Source organism: Notolepis coatsorum (genome assembly GCF_963971535.1).
Source record: "Notolepis coatsorum genome assembly, chromosome: 3".
Taxonomy (NCBI): domain Eukaryota; kingdom Metazoa; phylum Chordata; class Actinopteri; order Aulopiformes; family Paralepididae; genus Notolepis; species Notolepis coatsorum.
The window spans coordinates 129,079,634-129,105,175 of record NC_140167.1 but is presented as its reverse complement, the minus strand read 5'-3'; positions in this window follow the sequence as shown (position 1 = coordinate 129,105,175).

Here is a 25,542-nt window from a genome sequence, read left to right as displayed (position 1 = left end):
CCCCTATCTCCGGCTGTCCCTGAGCAATGACCGGAGTGTTGAATGTCCCGTGATTAAGACGGGGAGGATGTGACCCTCTGTGCTTCAAATAGATTCGCTATCAGCTCTATCTTCAATCTTTCAAAATGTTCAGTTGCTATCGCTATCAGCTCTATCTTTAATCTTTCAAAATGTTCAGTTGCTATTGCATGCACTCATCTGTGTTTCACTACACACTTGAGTGCATGCTTACCAACTGTTAGTCTGCAACACTACTCTCACCAACATCTAAGAAGGGAGATCCCCCCTTGAATGGCCCTTCTAAGGTTTCTCTCCTCCACACTGCCTGTGGAGCATTTTTCCCTATTGTTAGGTTTTAGTGAGTTTTTCCTTACCTTCGCGTGGGGTATGTCTGGGAGTGCTTGCATTCTTTCATTTATTTGCATTTATTTTAAATTTGTTGGACCTTATGGTGTTCTTGTTCTGTTCTTGACTTATTGTTATGTTTTCTTCTTGACTTGTTTAAAGAAGACATGTACGGCCCATGGGGACATTAACGTGTGTTGTCGGGCCTTATAAATACATTTGATTTGATTTGATTTACTGTGGGAGTATTGCGGGGGGGCTTTGTTTACCTTCTCATGGGTGAATGGGCTGAGGTCTAGGGCTGGTGTGCTGTTTGTGCATATTATGAATGATATGCGGGACTGGTTCTCTGGTCCGCATCCCCTTAACGTTGTGTGTATGGGCTAGCCCATTCTACAGTATATTGGTGGTGTTTTAGTTCATCTATTCATTAACCCCTTCATGGTGCACACCACAGTGGAGGTTACTGGTTGCAACCACCACTGGTGCTCCGTGTTTAGCATCAGTCCTTTGCCTCTGACATGTTGAAAAAGTGCCCCGCCCGGCCGACGCCATGAGGTGGGTCGGCCCGGCGAGTGGCTGGTGGGCTGTTAAAGCCTGTACCGCCACGGTATGGAATTGGCAGCGATTAGTAACTTTGTTCGAATTGCTGTTTTTTCTGTCAAAAATGGTGTCTGGTGGCGGGGCCATGAGGGCCAGCCGACGTCGGAACATCGCGTGAGGTTGTTGACGTTATTAGCTTTGACATAGCCGCAAGCTATAACCGCAGGGAGGTTCCCTCCTCAGGGCTCCCGTCTCCGTCGCCGTCCTGCCGCGAGCAGCCTGCTCTCCGATCACTCCCTCCCCCAACACCAGCGGAAAAGGGGCTCTGATTTGTTTCCTTTGGCTGCGGGCCGCGAGCCTTCGTTGAATCGCATGCGGCCCCACGTTTCGCTTCTCATGGGGACAGGGGCTGACACCCAGTTGATGGCTGAGCCTGGGTCTGTCCGTGAGAATGTTGTGCTGTCAAGCGGCTCCCACACCATAAGCTGTGTTTGGTTGAGCCTGGTGTTACGTCTGTCAACTACAAGTGTTGTCAGCAGGGGGGCTCGAGACCTTTTTGAGGCACACAGTGCGGTCTTCCCCGACCTCGCCTTCGCCAGGCCGGGTATCATGTTGGTGCCTCCCACTCCTGAAAGATTGGCAGTGGTCTCGCAGGCGCGCGTGATTTGGGTGGTAGTAATATCACTGCAGGGCTACGATGTGTAGGAACCCATGGGGGCCTCACACCTTGCATGTCCAGCTGCAGAACAACTCCTCAGCATGTTCTGGAGGGGTGTTCAGTGGGGGAGCTTTTGTCACCTAGACTGATGTCAGCTTCCCCCGTATCAAACCGGCCCTTTCTGTCGGGGTCCCCCCTTGGGTGCGATTGCCTCGTGGGTAGTGTCAGGGTCAGATGTCCCGACTCCACGGAACGCTCTGCTCGCACGGGTCCAGGGTTGGCTACACACAGCGGGTGTGACCGGGCCGCCTATCTACAGTACCTAGCGGACCTGCGCCAAATTGCGGCGGGTGCGTTGGGAGTATCATCACATATGGCTACAGCAGTACCATATGTCGAGGTGGATGGAGAGAACGCTGAGGCGGGGACTTGTATTTACACAACCCCACCCGTTTTCGGGTTTGGTACAGACCCTATTGTCAGGGTCACCAGCAGTGACAGCTCTGGTCAACGAGATCCAATCTCTGTGGACGAAGCAAGCCATCGTCGTGGCGTTTTCCTCCCGGTATTCTCTGGTGCCCGAGAAATCGGGAGGGGGGGGGGTGTCAGACCCATGCTGGACCTGTCCCATGGGAAGGTTCAGCATTTTTTGGATCATCTCCTACCTGTTGAACACTGTCAGGTGGGGGCCTGGTTCTCCTCCATAGACCTGTAGGATGCGTAGTCGCATCCCCGATCTTCCATCCTAGGGCTTACCTACGCTTCCTTTGCAGGGTTTAGCATATGAGTACCAGAGGCTGCCGTTCGGCTTTTCTCTGGCTCCCCGCATCTTCAGCAAGTGCGTGGAGGCCGCACTGGGGCCTCTGCGTCGTCAGGGGTTACGAAGTGTATTCTGCCCTGACGACGTTCTGGTCCTTGGCGGTCAAGGTGGATCGTCAGGTCTCATACCAGGCAGGTGGTGGAATTCCTACCAGCCTGGGGTTTGCTGTAGACTGGAAGTAGAGTACTCCTCTTCCCAGTCAACGGGTGGAGTGCTATGGGCATCCCTCTCAGAGCGTGTTATCGGCACGCTCGGGAGGTTCCGTCCTAGGATGGTTACGGCGCTGTCCGTGATACGCCTGCTCGGTATGATGGCATCTACTCATTCCGTGGTCCCTCTTGGCCTCCTCTTCACCCCAGGAGGAGGTTACGGAGGTGGTTTTTTTCCAGTATGGAAATAGACCCGGTGAGAGGCAAGTGGAAGCGGCTAAGGTTCCCGTGTCAGTACTGGGGGACCTCGCCCCTGGGGAGGGCCTGGGGTCCTCACCAGGGGGGTCCCTATGGGCAGTAGGCTGTCACATGTCACGTTTTTCACTGACGCCTCCCTTGCTGGAGACGCGTCGGGCCAACGCAGTAGGGGGCAGCTGGCAAGCCATGCTGCCCGGTCTGCGCTACGTTCAATGTGTTGGTATTGAAGGCGGTCCTTCTGGTCCTCAAACGGTGTTTGATCAGGACGGACAATACGACGTCAGCGTCGTATATCGACAGACAGGGAGGAGTACGCTCCCCCCGTCTGCCCCCTGGGCGATGGGCGGCTGGCTATGGGCGTTCTCCATTTGCGCAGCCTGAGGGCTCTCCACATCCCCGGCAGGGTGAATGTGGGTACAGGTGTGATGTCGCAGGGCGGTCCTCACCCTGACGAGTGGGGATTACGTCCGGACATAGTCAGGCAGGTCTGGGACCGATGCCGTGGCCGCCTGGGATTCTTTCCCTCCATACATCTGTTAGGTCAGTTGTTGGGACGGGTACATTGAGGAGCGCAGCACCTTGATCCTGATTGCGCCGGACCGGGGCGCAGCTGTGTGGTTCCCGGTCCTGATCCAGCTCTTGGTAGCCCCGTCGTGGCCTGTCCCTTGGTCATCGCGGGCCCTCTCCCAAGCGCACAGGTCTCTGTGTTAGTTCTCTGTGCTGGGCCAGCCGCTGATGGTTTGGCTGGTGAGAGGGTGAGTCTGGAGAGGATGGATCCTTCTGTGGTTGACACCATCCGGAACGCGCATGCTCCCTCCACTATCGTGGTTTACGCGGGTAGGTAGCGTATTTTCCAAGAGTGGTGTAAGGCCACCCTCTTGTGAAGCGTTTCCTGCTTGGCGCTCGGCACCTTAAGCCGGTGAAACGTTCTCTGGTTCCGAGTTGGGATCTTCAATTGGTCCTCGTCGGTTGTCCGAGGCCCCGTTTGAGCCTCGGTGGTCGGTGGTGGCATTTAACAGGGTTTTACCATGTTCACCAGTGGTAATCAAAGTGTTAAACTAAGAAGTCTGCTAAGAAGCATAATTATTTATTATTATTTTATTTCATTTCATAATCTAATATATGCATTTATGCCTATATCTCACGTTCTATGAAATACTGCAGAAAACGATAAAAACATATTTTATACTCTAGACGGTATTTTCGTATGAATGTGTGAATAAAAAAGTAAAACGTTCCTACATCCTGAACGATAGATAATTGATGTTGAATGGGCCATAGTAATGTCAATTTAGCAATACAATTTAAAAAGTTATAGCCCTGCAAAGAAGGTCAACATCTCCATAGACAAATAGCGCTGGCAGAGAATGGTTTAGGATGATCAAAGTGGTGGCAGAGAATGGGTTAATAACTAAGGAAAATGTTGGGTCCCGAGGCTAGACCAGTTGAGAACCACTGCTCTAGCCTATCCGTGACATCGAACGAGAGAAACTCAATGCCATTTGGAGCATACCGTAGTGTAGCCTAATTCTCCTAATTCTCTGACACCGTAGCCTATTCTCTGACAATATAAGCCTTCAGAAACGTTTTTTGCTGTCCTTTTAATGAAGGAATACTCTCCAAATCAGATAACACGGATGATTGCTTCTACTGTGCGAGCTGCCTGCCATTGCTGTTTGAATGAAGATTTGCTTCTGTGTCGTTTAAGGCTGACCCCTATTAGTCGAATAGTCGACTAATTGATCGAAAGGAGCCGTAGTCGACTGCCAACCTCTTAGTTGAATGCAATTTTCTTTTATTTTTATTATTCGAATTTTTTTTTTATTTATTAAAAAGATTTGTATCATTCTTTCCAAAAGAAAAGAGGCCTAGAAGCATGGCTAACACTAATGGCACACATACCAGAGGCTAACTGCCTAAGAAAACACACACAGAGGCACTGAAAGAGGATTTCACCCATCTAATGAACACACTAGACTAGACAAATATCAAGATGTATCCATCAGTGGACCAATTGCATGCTTTTGCAGAGGACAGGAAGCCTTTCGTCGACTCCTTCAGACATTAAACACCCCCACAGCCCAAATGGAATGATAAAAAAAAAATTATACTTTTTTTTCAACTTTTTTTTTTATAGTCGACTACTCTGCTAATTTCGGCCAATCAAAGTCGACTATCCAAATCCTTATTCGGGGACAGCCCTTGTCGTCAAATGTTGTGCTTAGTGAACAACGTGAGGCTGCCTGGAGATATAGCTCTAAGGTGGAAGAGCTGATCAGCAGGGGGAAGCAGTAATCTAACAACTGAAAATTTCAAACAGTAGGCTATCTTTCCTTCTTTCAGATTTTTGATACACTGTTTCTCCATCAAGAAAGCTTTTTCATAATTTGGATGACATTTGACTAACTTCAGTGTCAACCAAGAATGATCTGCAATTCGAAATTGGCCCCTGTAAAAAAAAGAAATGGTGGAGCTGAAAAAGCTAGAATTAAAAAACAAAAACAACAAGTGACTTGCTGCGAAACATGCTGGTGATGTAGAGTAGGACAGTTTAATTGGGGGAGAGACAGAGAGAGTGACAGACAGACAGACAAACTGACAGACAGACAGATAGACAGACAGACAGACAGACAGACAGACAGAACAGGCTCTTGGAATGGGTGTATGGGAGGAAGTGGGGGGTCTTTCGATGTTGATTAAACGGCAAGCAACTAATGTCATGAGTGCAAAATTAAAGGACAATAAATCGAATCTAACTGAAATTGTGTAGCACAGACCTTTCTATGGATCAAAACCTCAATATTATTATGGTGTAGTTAATACTTCATGTATCCTTAATCCCAGGCTAAAAAAAAATAAAAACGTATGCCAATGACAGCCGTATATGTGTGTGTGTGTGTGTGTGTGTGTGTGTGTGTGTGTGTGTGTGTGTGTGTGTGTGTGTGTGTGTGCGTGTGCATGTGCGTGTGCGTGTGTGCACGAGTGCACATCTAGGGGCAGGGTGTAGATTGGTCTCCCTGATGTTGACTCCTTAGCCACAGCCTTGGGTTGTTTAATACTGGACGAGTGTTTCATAACGGCCGTTGTGTGGGCCAATTTCGGGGCCGGTGCGTGGGCTGGTGCGTCTGAATGGCGTCTCTACAATTCGTAGCCGCATTTCTGCAGACCCCTCTCTGATTGGTTGAACTCCATTTTTGCAGACCCCTCCCATTTCTGCAGACCCCTCTCTGATTGGTTGAGCGAAGCCCCTCTCTGATTGGCCCCCCGCATGAGCCGAGACAGGCTCCTCTAGCCAGGAGTCGAAACTCCGTTAACTCCAGAGTTGATTGATTGATTGAAAAGTTTATTAACAGATTGCAGAATGGGTACAGTACAGTACAGCTCAATACATACAATTGTTAAGGGGATGCAGACCAGAGAAAGACTTTCGTTTTGTTTACATCAGGGTCCCCCATTTTCAATTCATCATAACATATATGACATACATGACATACAGATAGACAGTACTGCTACATCTATACATTTATGACATATCAGATTTGCAAATACAGTACTGTTTGTGATACAAAAGTGTCCAGAAAAGGAGTGTATATACATTTGGCATAGAAACTGTACATTGGAGGAGGTTGGTTGGGTGGGGTGGGGTTGGGTGGGTTGGGTGAGGGCTGTACATTGGAGGTGGGGGGGGGGGTTGGGAAGGGGACACACACACATTTTACACTGTACATTTGAATATTGACACAGCCTTACTTGGTCATTTACTGTACAACTAGGTTAGGACATTTGTAGGGGCCAGTTTTGAATTGCAGTCTCACGTAGGTGTTTTTTGAAAGTGTTTTTGAAGGTGGGTAGTGATTCACATTCCTTTACAGCTTTAGGCAGGGCGTTCCACATTGATGTGGCATAATTGCGAAACGTGTTTAGTCCCTTGTTTGATCCGAATCTGGGTTTTACATGATTTGTGGAGCTCCCTCTGGTGTTGTGATCGTGGTATTCACTGACCTTTGGGAAGTATTTTGACATGTACATGGGTACCTTGGTCGCGTAGTGTATCTTGTAGACCAGGCCCATTGCAAGTTGCTGTACTCTGTCGTCTACTCTAAGCCATCCTAGGTTGTCAAAGTGGGCAGGGGTGAGGTGGGTTCTAGGAGTCAGGTCAAGTAGTAGTCTGACTAGCTTGTTTTGAGATGTTTGTAATTTGTTTTTTAGTGCCTTTGAGGTGCTTTGGTACCATGAGGTGCAAGCATAGTCGTAGTACCCTTGAATGAGTGCTCCTGCTAGAGTCTTCAGGGTATTCTTGTTTACCAGAGAGGAGATCCGGTACAAGAATCGCGTTCGTTGGTTGACTTTTTTTATTACATTGGATGCCATTTTGTCACAGGAAAGATTAGCCTCTAGGAGAGAGCCTCTAGAGAGAGAGGCTGAACGCAATTTATACGCATGGAAGTATTGATTACGCCATAACGAATCATTAAAAGATATATACCGTTAACTGGAATATGTTGTGTGTGCCTTTACACATGTTGGATAGGATTATGTAATTGGTTTGTATAGCGTCGCGTATAACGTTATTTCGCGTGACTTCACGGTTTATTCACATTTCACAATTCATCGTCTTGTTTACATCAGGGTCCCCCATGTTCAATTCATGATAACATATATGACATACAGGTAGACAGATGGACAGTACTGCTACATCTAGACATTTATGACATACCAGATTTTGAACTTGTGGTAGGCCTAGACATTTTCAATTCATCGTCTTGTTTACATCAGGGTCCCCCATGTTCAATTCATGATAACATATATGACATACAGGTAGACAGATAGACAGTACTGCTACATCTAGACATTTATGACATACCAGATTTACAAATACAGTACTGTTTGTGATACAAAAAGAGTCCAGAAAAGAAAGGCTATACATTTGACGTAGAAACTGTACATTGGAGGAGGTTGGGTGGGTGGGGGGGACTATACATTGCTTCTTCTAAGTGTCTATGCTTTTTTTTGTCAGTATTTACTGGCTTTCAAAAAAATAACATCTTGTTGCTTGTGTGTTGAAGGACTTTTACCGAAGGGTTACACATATCATGTCTGCACGTACAGACGTGCGGTGAACCCATCCTGGACCTGCGTTGACCATACCTCTTTTGAGGCCACTGTGCGAATGACTCACCAGTCTGAGGAGGAGATCCTGGTGTGGGCAAGGTCGATGCAGGTCACCTGGAGAGTGGCCCATACATATATGTCATATATGTTATCATGAATTGAACATGGGGGACCCTGATGTAAACAAGACGATGAATTGAAAATGTCTAGGCCTACCACAAGTTCAAAATCTGGTATGTCATAAATGTCTAGATGTAGCAGTACTGTCCATCTGTCTACCTGTATGTCATATATGTTATCATGAATTGAACATGGGGGACCCTGATGTAAACAAGATGATGAATTGAAAATGTCTAGGCTAATAAACAACTTGTGACAAATAACTCTTGACTTGACCACCAGCCTCTCTCTCTTAAGGCATTAACTGGGTTAATTAATCTAAATGTTATATTGTAACTGTCTAGTTATTGATTGATTGAATTGATTGAAAACTTTATTAACAGATTGCAGAATGGGTATACAGTACACAGTACAGCTCAATACATACAATTGTTAAGGGAATGCAGACCCCAGAGAAAGACTTAAGTCTTGTTTACATCAGGGTCCCCCATTTTCAATTCATCGTAACATATGACATACAGATAGACAACTGGGTTAATCTAAATGTTACATTGTACAGTAAGTGGGGAGTGTAAACAAGTTGACCGCTGGCTGTGTTGTGAAATGTGAATAAACCGTGAAGTCACGCGAAATAACGTTATACGCGACGCTATACAAACCAATTACATAATCCTATCCAACATGTGTAAAGGCACACACAACATATTCCAGTTAACGGTATATTTTTTTAATGATTCGTTATGGCGTAATCAATACTTCCATGCGTATAAATTGCGTTCAGCCTCTCTCTCTGGAGTTAACGGAGTTTCGACTCCTGGCTAGAGGAGCTTGTCTCGGCTCATGCGGGGGGCCAATCAGAGAGGGGCTTCGCTCAACCAATCAGAGAGGGGTCTGCAGAAATGGGAGGGGTCTGCAAAAATAGAGTTCAACCAATCAGAGAGGGGTCTGCAGAAATGCGGCTACGAATTGTAGAGACGCGTCTGAATGTCCCGGGCTGAATTTGTGTCCCAGTCCGCCCCTGGGCCCTCATGCATCAACGTGTTCTACGCACAGATCTGTGCGTAACCCGTGCGTACGATCATTTCTAAGCAAAGAGTGGGATTCATCAATTTCGATTTGAACTTGACTTCGTGCGTACATCTACGCACATTTCAGACCTGGCGTACCTAGCTCCCAGTGGTAGAATATATTATTACAACAAGGAAATGAGCTTCTGTGCATAATAACACTGGATGTTCTGTATGAACCGTAGTTCATTATAGTTCATTGTAAGATAGCAACAGTAGTGTAATTATGGTCAAAACCCTATAAATAGCATTTGGAATAATAGATCTTTCTCTCAGAATGAATGCAGCATGTCATATATGTTACGATGAATTGAAAATGGGGGACCCTGATATAAACAAGACGAAAGTCTTTCTCTGGTCTGCATCCCCTTAACAATTGTATGTATTGAGCTGTACTGTACTGTACCCATTCTGCAATCTGTTAATAAAGTTTTCATTCATTCATTCATTCATTCACGGTTTATATAGCGTTATCGGAATATACGGGGTGTAGGCTACTGACTGACTGCGCTCCGCGTAGCTTGATTGATTGATTGATTGAAAAGTTTATTAACAGATTGCAGAATGGGTACAGTACAGTACAGCTCAGTACATACAATTGTTAATTGGGGATGCAGACCAACTTTCGTCTTGTTTACATCAGGGTCCCCCATTTTCAATTCATCATAAATCATAAAGCTCAACTCGTTATTATTTTGCGCACAGACCGCCGAAACACGGGAACGTTTTGATTATATTTAAAAGGCTTTACGTTAAACGAAACAAGTGGAATTTCGAAGCTGTAAGCAGAATAAGTCATATGAATATAGTGTTCTTCCCCCTTTTTACTGTACAAGAAAGAATAGAAAACGCATTGCAATGACACCATGCAGATAGTGGACAGACTATATGATGGGATTCAAGTTCATGTATTGAAAGGCAGGATACATCATACATGCAGTGAGATTCATTGTTCTATGCTCTCGTATTATATTGTTTATATAGGCTACCCAATACTGACATCAAAATAGATTGTAGTATGCCTCTAGAAATCATATGCAGCAGGTAGAAAATTGACGGGAGATCCATCGCGATTTGGAATAGAATTGAGGAGAACTTTAATCCGTGGGTATTAATCAAACAACACGGGAAAAGGCAGTCATATTCCAGCGCGGTCTTTATTAGCCGACAACAAAATAGATGCCTCTAAAAATCATATAGCCAATCGAACACAACTAATAAAGGCATTCATACAGCACGGTTATAATGACACACAACCAGCGCCAAACAGTGGTCAACGAACGGTCTTTATTAGTATTTTGAGCTGTCCAGGCAGAATTGCAGCAATGGTTTTAGGGAGCCGTTGATATCTGACATCACCGTTTACAAGTCCGCCTTTTATTTATCCCATAAATCATAATACGCGATAGTGTCTTCTTGGTTCGACAGCAGTGAATTCTCCGTGGAGTTTCTCGGAGTCCCGCTCGGGTCGGTCCATTATTTCACATCCCATGGGGGGTGTTTCCTCATTTTCATGACCATATATGGATAATTATGCACGAGCATTGACGGTAGAACAAAGTGGTATTCATCAACACGGAGGACCATAGAGCCTGCGTACGCACGTGTGATGAATGCCGACTTCCCTGTGCGTACGCTAGTTCTACATTCCGTGCTTACGTGTGGAAGTAGGTCAAGTTCAAAGTCCACGTTGATGCATGAGGGCCCTGGACTCTTGTGCTCTGGTCCAGCCTATGTTCTTGGGCTTGACATTGAATTAAGCTGGGTGACTGTTGATGAGAGCACACAACTACTAAAACATAGAGAAATGTCTTCACATTTAAATGAAAGCAAACAATTAAAAAAATATGATCACTACATGGCAAGAAGGTGTCCAATGATCAATAGACCTATCGCTACAAACAAAGTCGATAGTGAATGACTCTTGTTGACAATGGCCGCAGGCAGCCCCTTTCCTGACTGTGATGCAAGCCTTGCTTCACAGTCATGAAAGGGGCTAGGCCGCGGGAGATTTACCACAGCAGGTAAGACCTGTTTTTTAAAGATAACACAAATATTTCATCTAGAAGCAGACAGAGAGGGTTACAATATGCAGTGGAAAAGTACGTTCATGAGATACACATTTACCTTAGACCTCCATGGTGATGCAAGCATTAGCTAGATAACGTCTCAAGCATTACTTACAGTTGACTTGATTGAAGATTACAAGAACTATGACGATAATCCATGATTACTACTATTGCTGATACATTTAGTTTATGCTAGTGGTCCAACGCAGTATACGAGCTAGACCCGACAGTTGTGTCACTAGTCACTAGAATGAGGAAAAAAGTGAGAGCTGTCATTCTGCAACCAGAATAATCCACCTCTTTTGTAAACATGCTATGTTGGTTCTTTTGTGACCCAGGTAAATATGCCAACAATCCTCCTCCATAAAGGGGTGAGACGTCAGAAAATGGTATGCTGCACATTCTAGTGTACATCAGGTCAAATGATTGATTACTCTAACTATAAATGTATAGTGATTAGGGATGTCCCGATCAGGTTTTTTTTGCTCCCGATCCGATCCCGATCATGTGATTTTGAGTATCTACCGATACCGATATTTCCCGATCTGATAAAAAATATATATATATATATATATATATTTTTATTTATTTTTTTTATTTTTTTTTTATTCAACAAACATGACCATGTTCACGTCTTAAACTCATACTGAGGCCTTAGTTTTGGTTTTAAATTGCATATCATCATTCATTTATTTATTGTCACACAGAGCAGAAGAATTTTGCCAAAACAAACCAATAGTATCCAGCTGCAGAACGGCAGACCAGCCACACTCTCAGACCCAAACGCATTTCCTTTGATTTAATTATACATCAAATGATTTATGAAGTTAACTTTTCACCTGGATAACGTCAACATTCAGGGTGAATGTAATGTGAGAAATTGGTTAACCCTGGTTAAAAGAGAGAAGAATAAGATTTTTTTATTTTTTATTTTTTTGTATAGCCCTATAAATAATATAAACATGTTTAAAATGAATAATATTTACTCATTTTAAGTATGTTTGTGTTTCCAATGCACAATATAACGTTAATATATCAAATATAAATAATCGTTTTCCTGAACAGGAAGTGACTCACTGTCTGATAGAGAATACGTTCCGTTACCGTAGCCGCATTTCTCCTAGCCGTATTTCTCTCGGGCTAGACACAATAGCGCTTTGAGTGTGCGTGCACGCCGTGCACTGTTTCATCGCTGTATCCGTCGCAGCCAATCAGTGCGTAACGCGCTGTGCATTGAAATATGATGTATTATGATGGAACACGGGCGCGTTTTGAAGCGGTCTAAGCAGCAGCGTCTATAATTTCCGTAGCCGCATTTCTCGGAGACACTCTCTGATTGGCTGACGCCAGTTTTTTCCGTAGCCGCATTTCGCGGAGACGCTCTCTCTGATTGGCCGACTTCAGTTTCTGGTTAGTAGATGATACTCTATGCTAGCTGTTGTGTTGTTGTGATGCAGCTATTTGTCTTAGAGCGTGACGGCAAGTTCTTTCGACGGTTAAGCTTAGGCACTCTTTCAAAGTTGGTTAAGGTTAGAGTTTGTCTTAGAGCATGGCGATAGGAACGCCAGGTAGTTTGCAGGCTGTTCGATGCGGAAATGGACAAAGACACAGCTCTTCACTCACACAGTACTTGTTGGCTAACAACAAGCTATATATGGATGCAGTGTGGACATGCATGGACAATGGACATCAACACAGTCTGGACAGTGGAGTGGATATACTTTATCAAGCCCTTCTGCCTGCTGCCAACTTAACAACAAGGTAGAGTTGCGATATCTCTCTCTCTCTCTCTCTCTCTCTCTCTCTCTCTCTCTCTCTCTCTCTCTCTCTCTCTCTCTCTCTCTCTCTCTCTCTCTCTCTCTCTCTCTCTCTCACTCTCTCTCTGATTGTGTAGGGCATATTGGCTGCATTTGACTGACTGTGATCATATATTGATTGATGGCAATGGTGATAGTTGTACCTAAATAAATATTCGCCAATGCGTGGTACATGTTTGCAAAATGTTTGGTATAGCGCCCCCCATGGAGAAGAATGTACGGGCCGCCACTGAGTTTAAGACGTGAACATGGTCATGTTGAATACCAAAAAAAAAGTAAAACAAAATAAAAATACGGAGGTTCCCGGTTTGATTCTCGCTCCTCCCGGGCAGCGTGTCGAAGTGTCCTTGAATGGTGTGTGAATGTGTGAGTGAATGGGTAAGATGTGAGAAACAAATTGTAAAGCGCTTTGGATAAAAGCGCTATATAAATACAGCCATTTACTGTACCATTTACCAAAATACCTGTAAATCACAGTATATGGGTACAGGACATAGCTTTTCTTATAACACTAAGTATAAGTTATATTTAATATAAATATAAATAAATGCATATACAACATTCTCAAGATAGATCACTCTGATTAGAAAAGAAAGCCCACAACTAAAGTGTACATAAATAGCCACTATTAAGCCACGAGGCTTAAAATTGATTTTGTCCCAACCCCAGACCCATAGTTCACAAATCGAATTAAAATGTTATCGCTGGATGCACATCCTCTACATTGTCAATCTCCTGACCCGTTAGTCATAGTCACAACATTTGCTGTGAATATTGATGACCCTTGGAAGGTGAAACATGTTGATTTTGGTTACCCTGTAACCTTTCTTCTAGTACCTCCATTATGGATTAATAGCCTGGTCTGTTGACATTTGCAATATCAGCAACTGTTGATGAAGATTACTTTAACATTTTAAACCAGCAATATGAGGGACACAGAGCAGCATAACTGGACCACTTTAACAACCTTCAGGTCAATATATCGAGGGTTGAATGCACTGAAATACAAGAACACCCTAGAATATGTACTGTACTTTTACTTTTGAAACTTAATACAGTACTGTAGTGATTGTAATGGTACATAATTCACCCATGGACCTATTGTTAGGAACATTCTAGAAAATTAGTGCCGCCCGAACATTCTGGAACGTGTGTGATGATGTCATGGCAGACATTCTAGAACCTTAGTACTGCCCGATCATTCTGGAACGTTGGTGATGATGTCATAGTAGTACCTTCTAGAACCTCTAACATTCCTATTTAAGAATTCTGTTTAGCTTTTTAGTAATGTATTGTATCTTGTAGTTGTGCTGATGAATATTAAAGGAGTTACCTTCGACTTGAATGACTTCAGGACATCGCCTCAGACTCCCGTTTCTCAGCACTACAGTACATTCAATATCAAGATAGTTCTCTACTTTTACTTAAGTAGTAGCTACAGTACCTCTACAGTACCAGCTACTGTACCATCTACAGTAGTAGCTACAGTACCAGCTACAGTAGTTTGCTGTGCTGTTTCACTGCTAGGTATATTAAACACAGTACATAGATTATTGAATTGATCATAAGCAGTGATGCCACAGATTACTTGTAAAAGTAATCCGATTACTGATTATTGATTACTCCTTTAAAAAGTAATCCAAGTTACTTTACTGATTACTTGATTATCAGAGTAACTTAGTTACTTTGAAAGTAACTAGGTTACGAAGTCGTCGTCGTTCCCCCAACCGTTTTTTTTTAAACGCTTTATTGAAAGTGCATAAATTGTTTTTAACTTGTTTCTCTGCACATAACGTAAATTGTTAAACTAGTGCTTCAGCTTCTGTACCATCAAGTATGGTAAAGCAACAGTCTATGATGCTCACAGCATTAGAGCAGCCAGCCAGTGGTTTTACAAAACCAGTGTATATCCATTCACATCTAACAAATGCAGGCTGAACTATTCAATTATATCAACTGTAACTATTAAATTGTTTTTATAAATGTCTCTCTATAAACATACAATCAGTCTCTCTTTAACATGTAAATTAACTGTAAATCTGGCAAATAAGAGCTTTTGCTCTGCCACCATCAAATATACATTAATCAAAAGGGAAAGAAACAATCTCTCTCTTTTGCTGTTTGGCTGGCCTCCGAGTCCTCCTGTACCTAGTCGAAGCGTCGGCTAGTGAATGAATGAATGAATGAATGAAAACTTTATTAACAGATTGCAGAATGGGTATATACAGTACAGCTCAATACATACAATTGTTAAGGGGATGCAGACCAGAGAAAGACTTTTGTCTTGTTTACATCAGGGTCCCCCAGTGTTGTGATTCCAGATGCTTTCAATGCAATTGGATGTGCTGTTTTTAGCGGTAGACAGTATTTTGTTTCCTCCGCATATGAACGTAAAGTAGTGACTGAGGCTATACAAGCGTTTTGGGATGGAAGTCTGAACAGAAACTCACTTTTAATTTTGCCAAGCGTTTTGGGGTGGAATTCTCCGACGACGGAGCCCTGCTGTCACACGATTGGCGCATATGTCACATGACGTGCTGTGAAGACCCGCCCTACTCTGCCTCTGATTCGCAGACTGTGGATGGGGAATGTGATTGTACCAAAGCAGATGTCACTCACAGACAGAGTGTCCAGTCACGCCGCGGGGACACATTCTTGTGTAACCCTTTCACTGCCACACTACGTCACTCCCAAAAGAAAAACAGCTCAAAATGTATTTTTGACTGTCGAAAACGAAATAAAATACTGCATTCCGCCTGCATTATGAATTTATGATGAGATAGTAACGAAATAGTAATGCACAGCCACTTGGACAAGTAACTGCAATCAGATTACTGGCTTTTAAAGATTAACGCGTTAGATTACTATTTTCGGGGGAAAGTAATCAGATTACAATAACGCGTTACTTAGTAACGCGTTACCGGCATCACTGATCATAAGTGAATCCAGTGGCATATTTGAAATAGGCTGGTACACGGCTGTGCTGCAAGACCTCTGGTGTTAATCTATTTGGTACTTGATTAAGTCTCAGAACAGTATTTATACTCGTCAGTGATTCGATTTGTGCTTGTTGATTTCTCAATCGTTCATCTCGCTCCTCTTGTCCACCTTCTTCCATTGGGCTTGGGGGAGGCTGCTCCACAGGCCGGCGCTCCCCATCTGGACAAAAGACAGTTAGCAAACGTTAAGTTAGCTAAAAACACCAGCTAACTAGTGAGGAAGAAAAGTCAGACAGCAAATGAATGACCGCAAAGTTGATGTTGATAACACTGTAGCTAGCTAGCTAGGATAACACCAGCTAGCTAGCTAGCTTGCAGCTAACGTTAGCTAACTAATAGTTTGGTCTACATTTCTAATACATGCCGTCAAATATTATAAACGACAAAGCTGAATCAAAGTTCATTGATCTTATCAGACTACATGAACCACACAATCATGACAGCTCTCTAAATGAAATGGTAGAAAATCTCAATGATGCAATGTCATCTATATTAAATTCTGTCGCCCCATTAAAAACGAAAAAGAAGAAAACTAGAGCCTCGCCCTGGTTAAACTATAATACGGTCAACGAAGAAAAAAGGAAATGTCGTGCAGCGGAGCGAAAATGGAGAAAAACAAAAAACACCATATGCTGTGATATATACAAAGATGCTTTAACTGCTTATAATAAAACCATCCGCTTAGCAAGGAAAGATTACTTCTCTAAAATCATTACAGAAAATGCTGGAAACTCCAGAATCCTCTTTTCCACTATTAATGTACTACTCAACACTGCCCCTACACCTCCTCAGTCATCAACGGTTAAGTGTGAAGAACTTGCACTATTCTTTAACAACAAAATAACCTTGATCAGGGCCAGCATTACTCATGATGGAAATACAGCTGATTGCGGCAAACCGTGCAATGTAACCATGAGAAGTTTCACATGCATCACATTAGATGTACTCTGCAAAACTGTCTCAGAATGTAACTCCTCCACCTCAGACATTGAGCCTATACCTACAGATTTCTTCAAACGGGTATTTAATAGTGTTTCAAGCCCTGTGCTAGATATCATAAACACTTCCCTTAGGACTGGTATTTTCCCGGATGCCTTTAAAACAGCAGTTGTAAAGCCATTACTAAAAAGACCTAACTTGGATAGTAATGAAATGGCAAATTATCGTCCAATATCCAACCTACCATTCATTAGTAAAGTACTTGAAAAGATAGTTTCAGTTCAAATAAATTCCTTTCTTGAAGAAAACAACATCTTAGAAGAATTTCAGTCAGGATTCAGAAAATATGATAGCACTGAAACTGCCCTCACCAAAATAATCAGTGACCTCAGACTAAACTCTGACGAGAATAAGATCTCCATCCTTATCCTGTTAGATCTCAGTGCAGCATTTGATACAATCGATCACGATATTCTAATCGATCGTCTTGAAAACCATGTCGGTTTCTCAGAACATGTGCTGGGTTGGTTTAAAACATACATCAGAGGGAGGAAATTCTATGTTAAACTAGGAGATCACATGTCTGATATATACGACAACAACTATGGAGTTGCACAAGGGAGTTGCTTAGGTCCTTTACTCTTCTCCCTTTACATGTTACCGCTGGGTGATATCATCAGAGAACATAATGTAGATTTCCATAGCTATGCGGATGATACACAACTGTACATATCTGCTGAACCAAATGATACAGCGATTAGCTCCATTACAGACTGCTTACTGGCAATAAATAAATGGATGAGTAAGAACTTCCTGAAACTAAACGAGAACAAAACTGAAATTCTAATTATCGGCTCCAAAACTAAAAAAGAAACATTAATAAAGAACCTGGGGGGACTAACCCCTTGGATCAAATCTGAGGTCACTAGTCTTGGGGTTATCATAGATTCAGAACTGAACTTAAATTCTCATATTAGCAAAGTGACGAAAACATCGTTCTTCCATCTCAGAAATATAGCAAAAGTACGACCATTTATTAATCAGAACGATGCTGAGAAGCTAATTCATGCATTCATATCTAGCCGGTTAGACTACTGTAATGCACTTTTCACAGGTCTCCCTAAGAAAACCACAGAGAGGCTTCAGCTAATCCAAAACTCTGCAGCCCGACTGCTAACTAGAACCAAAAGGAGAGAGCACATTAGTCCAGTCTTAGCTGCTTTACACTGGCTTCCTGTAACATTTAGAATTGACTTTAAGGTCCTTCTCCTTACATACAAAGCTCTAAATGGACAGGGACCTAGCTACATCGCCAACACTCTAATAAATTACACACCAGCAAGAACACTGCGATCATCAGCTGCTGGACTACTAGAGGCTCCCAGAAGCAGTCAAAAGAGGATCTGTAATGCAGCCTTTATCAACTATGCCCCAAAACTATGGAACAAACTACCCCAAAACATCAGGGAAGCCAACTCGCTAGACATCTTTAAAAGACAACTTAAATCTCTTTGCTCAGGCATTTCACTGATAGATATCTGCTACCACCTAGTGGCAAGAGGAAATCAGGGATATCCTGACACAACTTGTATTTACCTGCACTATTCTTACCCTGCCTACTCTTATACACTGCCTATCAAATTCATGTGTCGGTTATTGCACTTTTTACTTCTTACTGATGACTATTTTTAAACTGAATCATTTTAAACTATTTTTATTATTTGCTAGATCCAAATGTGAAACACTGTGATTATTTGTATTACTGAATAGAGAGCCTATTAGGATGCTAGATCCTAATGTGAAACACAGTGATTTGCCATATCTTGCTATGCTCGCTCATGCCTGTATTTTTTATGTCCATTCTATTTTATAATTTTTTGACTATTTTTAAACTGAATCATTTTAAACTATTTTTACTATTTGTGTTACTGAAAACTGTAAGCGGAGAGCCTATTGGGATGCTAGATCCTAATGTGAAACACTGTGATTCTATCTTTTTATGCTCGCTTATGCCTGTATTTTTTACTGTTGTGAAGCACTTTGAACTGCAACCTCTGTATCAAAAGTGCTATACAAATAAAGTTATTATTATTATTATTATTATTATTATTATTATTATTATTATTATTATTATTATTATTATTATTATTATTATTATTATTATTATTATTATTATTATTATTATTATTATTATTATTATTATTATGTCTTTATGAATTGACCTTACCTTTGAGCAAACATAAGGTCTTCACATTCAGTTGTGTATGTGGTCGACGACACAGCAGAATCCATCGCTTGCATTTGTCGAGTTGTCTTTTGGGCTTCGGAAAAGGTATGAAATATACTCCTCCATCCAGTCTTTCAGGGTACCTGGTGTCCGAATTACAGGTACCCCACGCACAGCGTTTCACCATCAGATATTAGGTAGATAATAACATATAAACTGAACTCTTCACAGTGGTTTCGATCACAGACGTTTGGTTTGATGCAGCCCACAAACCGAGTTGACCGAGTTTTCTGCAGCGAGGTTTTTTGCTGTGATATGATTGGACTAATTCTATTTTGGGGCGTGGTTTAGCGACATGTCTACAATGAGAAAATAAGAAATGTAAAAATAATTAGCTGTGAAAAGAAAAATATATAATAAAGTAAATAAATCACTATTTATTTTAAACCTATAATACATTTAAACCGACTGTAATATCACATTATGTTGTCACATATACCAGCATAAACTGAGCTGGAAAACATGCTTCTCTTCTTTCTCTATCCTGAATGGCGTTGAATACAGCACTTCGTTGCTAGCTTCTTGTCCTCCAGGTCACAGCTTCCACTCAGTGAAAGCAGACGGTGTTACAAAGAGTCTTGTTGGCCTGGAGATGAACCCGTGTATGTCTCCCTGCTGTCTGTCAAGCCTTGTCCATCCCAGTGGGGTCCTTGGGCCTATCCAAGGGACTGGAAAGAGAACTGCTCACAATAATGTAGCGACATTGTAGCGGCACCTGGGCTTTGGCGAATGAGCAGCATGTGTGTGTAAGAGAGAGAGAGAGAGAGAGGGCTAAAGAGACCCCATGTCCATTCCATTTGAAGGCAGCACTTAACTGGAAATGTTTTTGTTAGCAAGGTTTAAGTGAAAATGCATGTGTTTGTGAACTTGGATTATACTGCAAAGTGAGAGACTCTGTGAGGGAGCGAGTTTGTAAACGGACGTTTTGGTATTGTGTTGCTGTTGTTAAACCAAATCTCCATTAACTGCAATTCATGAAGTATTTCTTGTTTTTTGGATTCTACATTCACCATAGAGACATGCAAGAAGAAAAATAAATCTTCATGAATCCAAGGCAGCATGGGGTGAGTAATTGATAACACTTTATAATAACACTCAGTTATAAGACCGTTATAAGGTATTTGTAGATAATGAACTAATCATGAACAAACCATTTATATACATTCGTAGGTTATTATTAAATCATTTATAACTATATTTGTATAACATTTACAACTTAGTTCTACATTATTTACAACTCATTATCAACATTGTTTGTACTTGATTTGTTCATCATTAAATAATGTTGTTTAATGTGTAGTAACACATTTGTAGATACTTTCAAAAATGTATATGAAAAAACGACTATACTGTACCTCCATTTATTTGTTCATGTTCAACAAAAGATTTGTTAAGACATTCATAAAACATCTATAAATCATTTGCAGATGCTATTGTGCCCTATTCTAAAGTGAAGCCATATTCATCATTAACAAATGTCTAATAGTTTGTTTATTTGTGGACTTTTATGAATACACACAAAGCAATTACCAGACTTGTCTTTTAATGTTTAACAAATAATTTGTTAAGACATTCATAAAACATCTATAAATAATTTGCAGATGCTATTGCGTGCCCTAATCTGAAGTGAAGCCTATTCATCATTAACAAATGTCTAATACAGTTAATTATTTGTTTACTTTTTCATCACCTGTTACAAATGTTGTAGACAGCTTTCGGATACACCCTTCTTTGTGACATCAAACAGGGACAGAATTAGGACTATAGATAAATGCAATTTTATTAACATGTAAAATACATGTGCACAACATATAGTGTAATATGGGGGCACTAGGACCCAGGACTACCCTGGCCAGGTATTGACAGAGTATTTAGAGCAGGGGTCTCAAACTCACGGCCCGCGGGCCAATTGCGGCCCACTGGATGATATTTTGTGGCCCCCTACTTGACATTAAAGTTTAGTGTTAGTGCGGCCCGCGCCGCCGGGCACAACTTTTTGCAGAGTCGTTGTGCGAGTTGGATGTTTTATTTATTTGATCACTTGTAGGCTACCATAGCGCAGGCTCATGACAGCAACGTTACGTTAGTGACTTGGTTGAAACGGGATTCCGGAGTGATACCAAGTGGAAGGAAAATATATCCAGTGCGTATGGCAGGGATTCTTGAAATTCTCCGCTGTCTCCTCTGCAAGCAGTGCTCTGCCTGTCTGTGTCTGTCTGGCTACTCTGGTCCAATCACATTCAGCGTTTCTCCCCCCACAGTCTGCGAATCAGAGCAGAGTAGGGCGGGTTTTCACGGAATGAGTGTTGTCTCTTTCAGCGGGTCCGAGTCAGAGCGAGAGTTGACAGCGCATCTACTGGTAGTCTAATCTGCAGGTACTGTAGCTAGTAACCTCGTTCCCAGTTTTACAGTATCTCCGTGAGATAAATGTAGCTAGTAGCCTAGTTTCGCCAGCAGGCAGTTAGTAGACAAATATGGCATGCTCATGCTGAATGGAATGAAAAATATGCATGCATCCTCCCAGCACCAAACCAATGTGCTTAATACTCCAAGAAACGGTAGTGGCAATTTGAAACGCCACTACGAAACAAAACAGTTATTTTGATGCAGCCTTTCCTCAAAATTCAGTGCTAAGAACCACAAAAATAAATGGAATGAAATCATCATATCAAGCTGCAAGCAGAATTATTGTTAAAGCTATGTCACAACGAGAAAAAACAACCAAGTCCTCACTCAGTGGCATGGGTGTTGGCTAAACACAAGAAGCCATTCTCTGATGCATACATAATAAAATAATGTATGACTGAAGTGATGGAGACCATGTTTGAAGGCAAACAAAAGAAAATCCTCTTCAGATAGCGCAGCAACCAGAATAACTGAAATACTGGCTGGTGATTTGATTAAACAGCTTTGTGATAGAATAAAAAAAAATAAAATGCACAGTGCATTTCCATAGCTGTGGATGAGTCCACTGACACCACTGAGAATGCTCAGTTGCTGGTTTTTGTGAGGTTTTAGTGAGTTTGTGAGAAGATTGGATCAGTTGTACTTTTTTTTGGAATACTTGAAACCCTTTTTTTGTGGAATATTTGATGCGGCCCAGCCTCACCCAGACTCTACCTCCAGCGGCCCCCAGGTAAATTGAGTTTGAGACCCCTGATGTAGAGGAAGTATCACGCGAGTGAGAACTGACTACGCGTGTGTTGCTGTCTGTTGAATCGAAGCACGATACATTAGCAGAGCCAAGTTATATTTCGTATTAGCTTACGCTCTGCGCTCTATGTGGCACACATCCTATATCAGTCTAAATACTGAATACATTTCTCCACATGTACATGTACACACCCATCCGCCTGGCTACACCCCCATCCGCTCCTCTACATAAGCAGGGATGTGGCCATATTAACAGCTCCTTCCTTATTTTCACCACCGACAAGTGTCTGTATACAGCACTTGAGTTTAGTGCCAAAATAGGTGGAAAGGAGCTACGTTGAAGAGAAGGAGCTGCGTTGACATTATAGCTTTGTTTTCTCTCTCACTATTTTCGAGGAAATACAGCGATAATGTCTTTGCCACCGGAGTGTCTACAAGATGATGATCATTCTGACTTCCACCGGCGCTTCGTATTAGGGGCTCGCGTCGCTGAACAATCCCCGCCGGCATTACCTCCGGCTCTGCAGTTGGGCACTTTGCTTGGGAGGCGCTCTGCCGTGTGAGGGCTGACGGCCTCTCGGGGGCGGGTGATGTTTTTGCAACGCGGGCGCCAGGTGTGTTGGTTGTGGGGGGAACAACTACACAGCTTACGAAGGTCCGGCTCCAGGCTGGTATCCTTTTTCGCTGCCACTTAGCGGCGTGGAGGGGGTTCTGGTTTGATGCCCACGTTAACATGAGCTCCTCATCGAGAGCTTTGTTTTCCTGGGACCGTGATTCCGAATCAGCGGTTCAATTCCCCGGGTCTCTGGACAAATGGATACCCACTGTTGTCGTGCTGGCCCCGTTTTTTCAAAAAATTTAAAAGCACCCGGTGCGAGGGAGGTGAGCTTGGTGTTTCATTATGAGAATATCTCCATGCTCAAGTCGGCTATAGTCCGCGAGGGACTTGTTGCCGGCACCGTTGTGTCTGATAAACACCATTCTGAAGAGGGACGTGTGTTGCCTTTTTTTTCCATTTTCTCTTCGGATGAGAATAGGAAAAGACAGCGGCTGTCTGAAGTGTTGGCCTGTATTGCTTTTCTCACGTTGTACAGTTTTCAGTGGTAGCCGCTTAGCTTGCTTCTGCGTTAGCTAGTGGTTAGCGATAGCCGGGTTGAGCTAACTGTTAGCCAGTTAGCTGTTTAGCTACGACGTTAGCTGCCCGTTTTCGCTCGGCTGGGAACGTTAGCTTGATGCTATCAGTTAGCCTAGAGTTAGCTGTTAGCTTGTGCTACAACCATTGGCATTAGCCGTGAGAATAGCAGGCCCAGGCACTCTGACTACGACATCATCTTTGACAGAAGATGTAGTCGGGCCTGCACCATGACCGGCTGCAGGAGGGGGCCGTCTCGCCGGAGCGAGGCTCTGGCCATAGCTTCTTTTTGCCCCGCCAGCGAGAGGCCTTTCGTCAATGTGGAGACCTGTGTTGCGGCCTTTCGTCCTGCGTTCGTTGGTGCAGGTAAGATGTCCATTGGACATTACCCCACTCTTCCTTCCTTCCCCTCCCGAATGTTTTGTTAATAACAATGTTTTTTTTCCAGGCAAAACATATGTTACTTCGCTACATTTAGCGATACGTCATGTGAATTATCTTGGTCGCTTGTATAGCTTGGGTAGCGTTGGCCAAAGCTCGTGCTTTTCTCTCTACCTAGAAACAGCGTTGTTGAGTAAAAATGAACTGGGTTTTTGTTGTATGATGAGAAGTTGTGTGTGTTCATGTAACGTTAGACAACGTGGCTGAGCCCACAACTGGCTGGGTTACCCTACAATACTGTGCATAGTGGCATGTGATCGATGAGTCCCTCTCTCAGCTTGTGATGACAATAACAAGTGGCAAGGTTTTTTCACACATAAGCAGGGCTGTGCCTGTTCAAACAAGGTCTTCGGCTGTGCTGGCGTGCATGATGTAAAGCTTACTCTACACATTGGCGTCGTATCAGGGGTAAGGTGGTGGGTGGGTTTCCCCGGTTTTCCCCTGCCCCCCCCCCCCCCCCCTCCCCTCAAACATGATTTTGTTACAAGATGTGTGTTGATTCACTATGTTTTTGGGGGATACGGTGTAATTCCTCAGCCTCTGCTGGGGTTGTGCTCTTGCTTAGAGAGAGGCAATTTTTTTCTGGAAATTGTTTGGTCGCTGTCATGTGGACTTAGCAAGGCCTGTGACCAGTACTTAATCAAGGACTTCTGTCTTCTCTCATCATGAAAAGCGGCATTCCTCTTACAGTAGTGAGAGTGTACTTTTGCCCTTTTTTTGTTGTGATTGAGGGTTGTGTGTATCGTTTTCACGTTTAAGATCCACAACTGGGTTAGGTGTTGGCCTACAGAAGTTACATGTGTAAGCTCTTGTACCAGGGCCCTTGGCCCCTCTCTTGGTCTGTGTTTTTCTTCCTTTAGGGTAAAGGTGTAAAAATTCAGGTGGCAGGTTCGCATATGAGCGGTTGCCTTAAACAGGTATACGTGCGTTTCATGTAGCACGCTATGACTGGTGTCATGGCTCTGCTTTATCATTGCATCGTATCAGGGGTGAGGGGTCATGAGGGGGTGAACTGATAAACCCTCCCTCCCCTTTTTTCTGATTGGTCAGGGGGTTGGACCTCCTGTCCTTCGGGCTTCCTGTCACGCTGTTGGGTCAGCGCGTCACAGGGTAGGGAGGGGGGGGGGGGGAGTTCCCTGGTCCCACGCCATATTTGGGCAGGTGGGTCACGGAATTCCCCCCGCCATAGAGTATGTCACTGGGCGCGTTTCTATTGGTTGTGAGACTTCCGTGAGTTCTTTTCAGGCTCCATGTTGTGGACCTCTGTTATTGTCAAGATGAGTTATGCGGTGCGTGAGAACTTAAAAAGAAGTTCTGCTCTGTGCTCTGTTGCATATGTCTTGAGCTTGGTCACGTAGCTCAATGTTACATATATCTTTTCAATTATTACTCACGTGGGAAGTCTCTCTGGGGGTTCCCTGTCTCCTAGGGCTGTCCCCGACTAAGGATTTGGATGGTCGACTAGGATTGGCCAAAATTTGCCATTAGTAGACTATTGGTCAACATAAAAAAAGAATATATATATATATATAATATTAAAAAAAGATATATTTTTTTTATCATTCCATTTGGGCAGTGGGGGGTGCTTAATGTCTGAAGGAGTTGACTGAAGGCTTCTTGTCCTCTGCAAAAG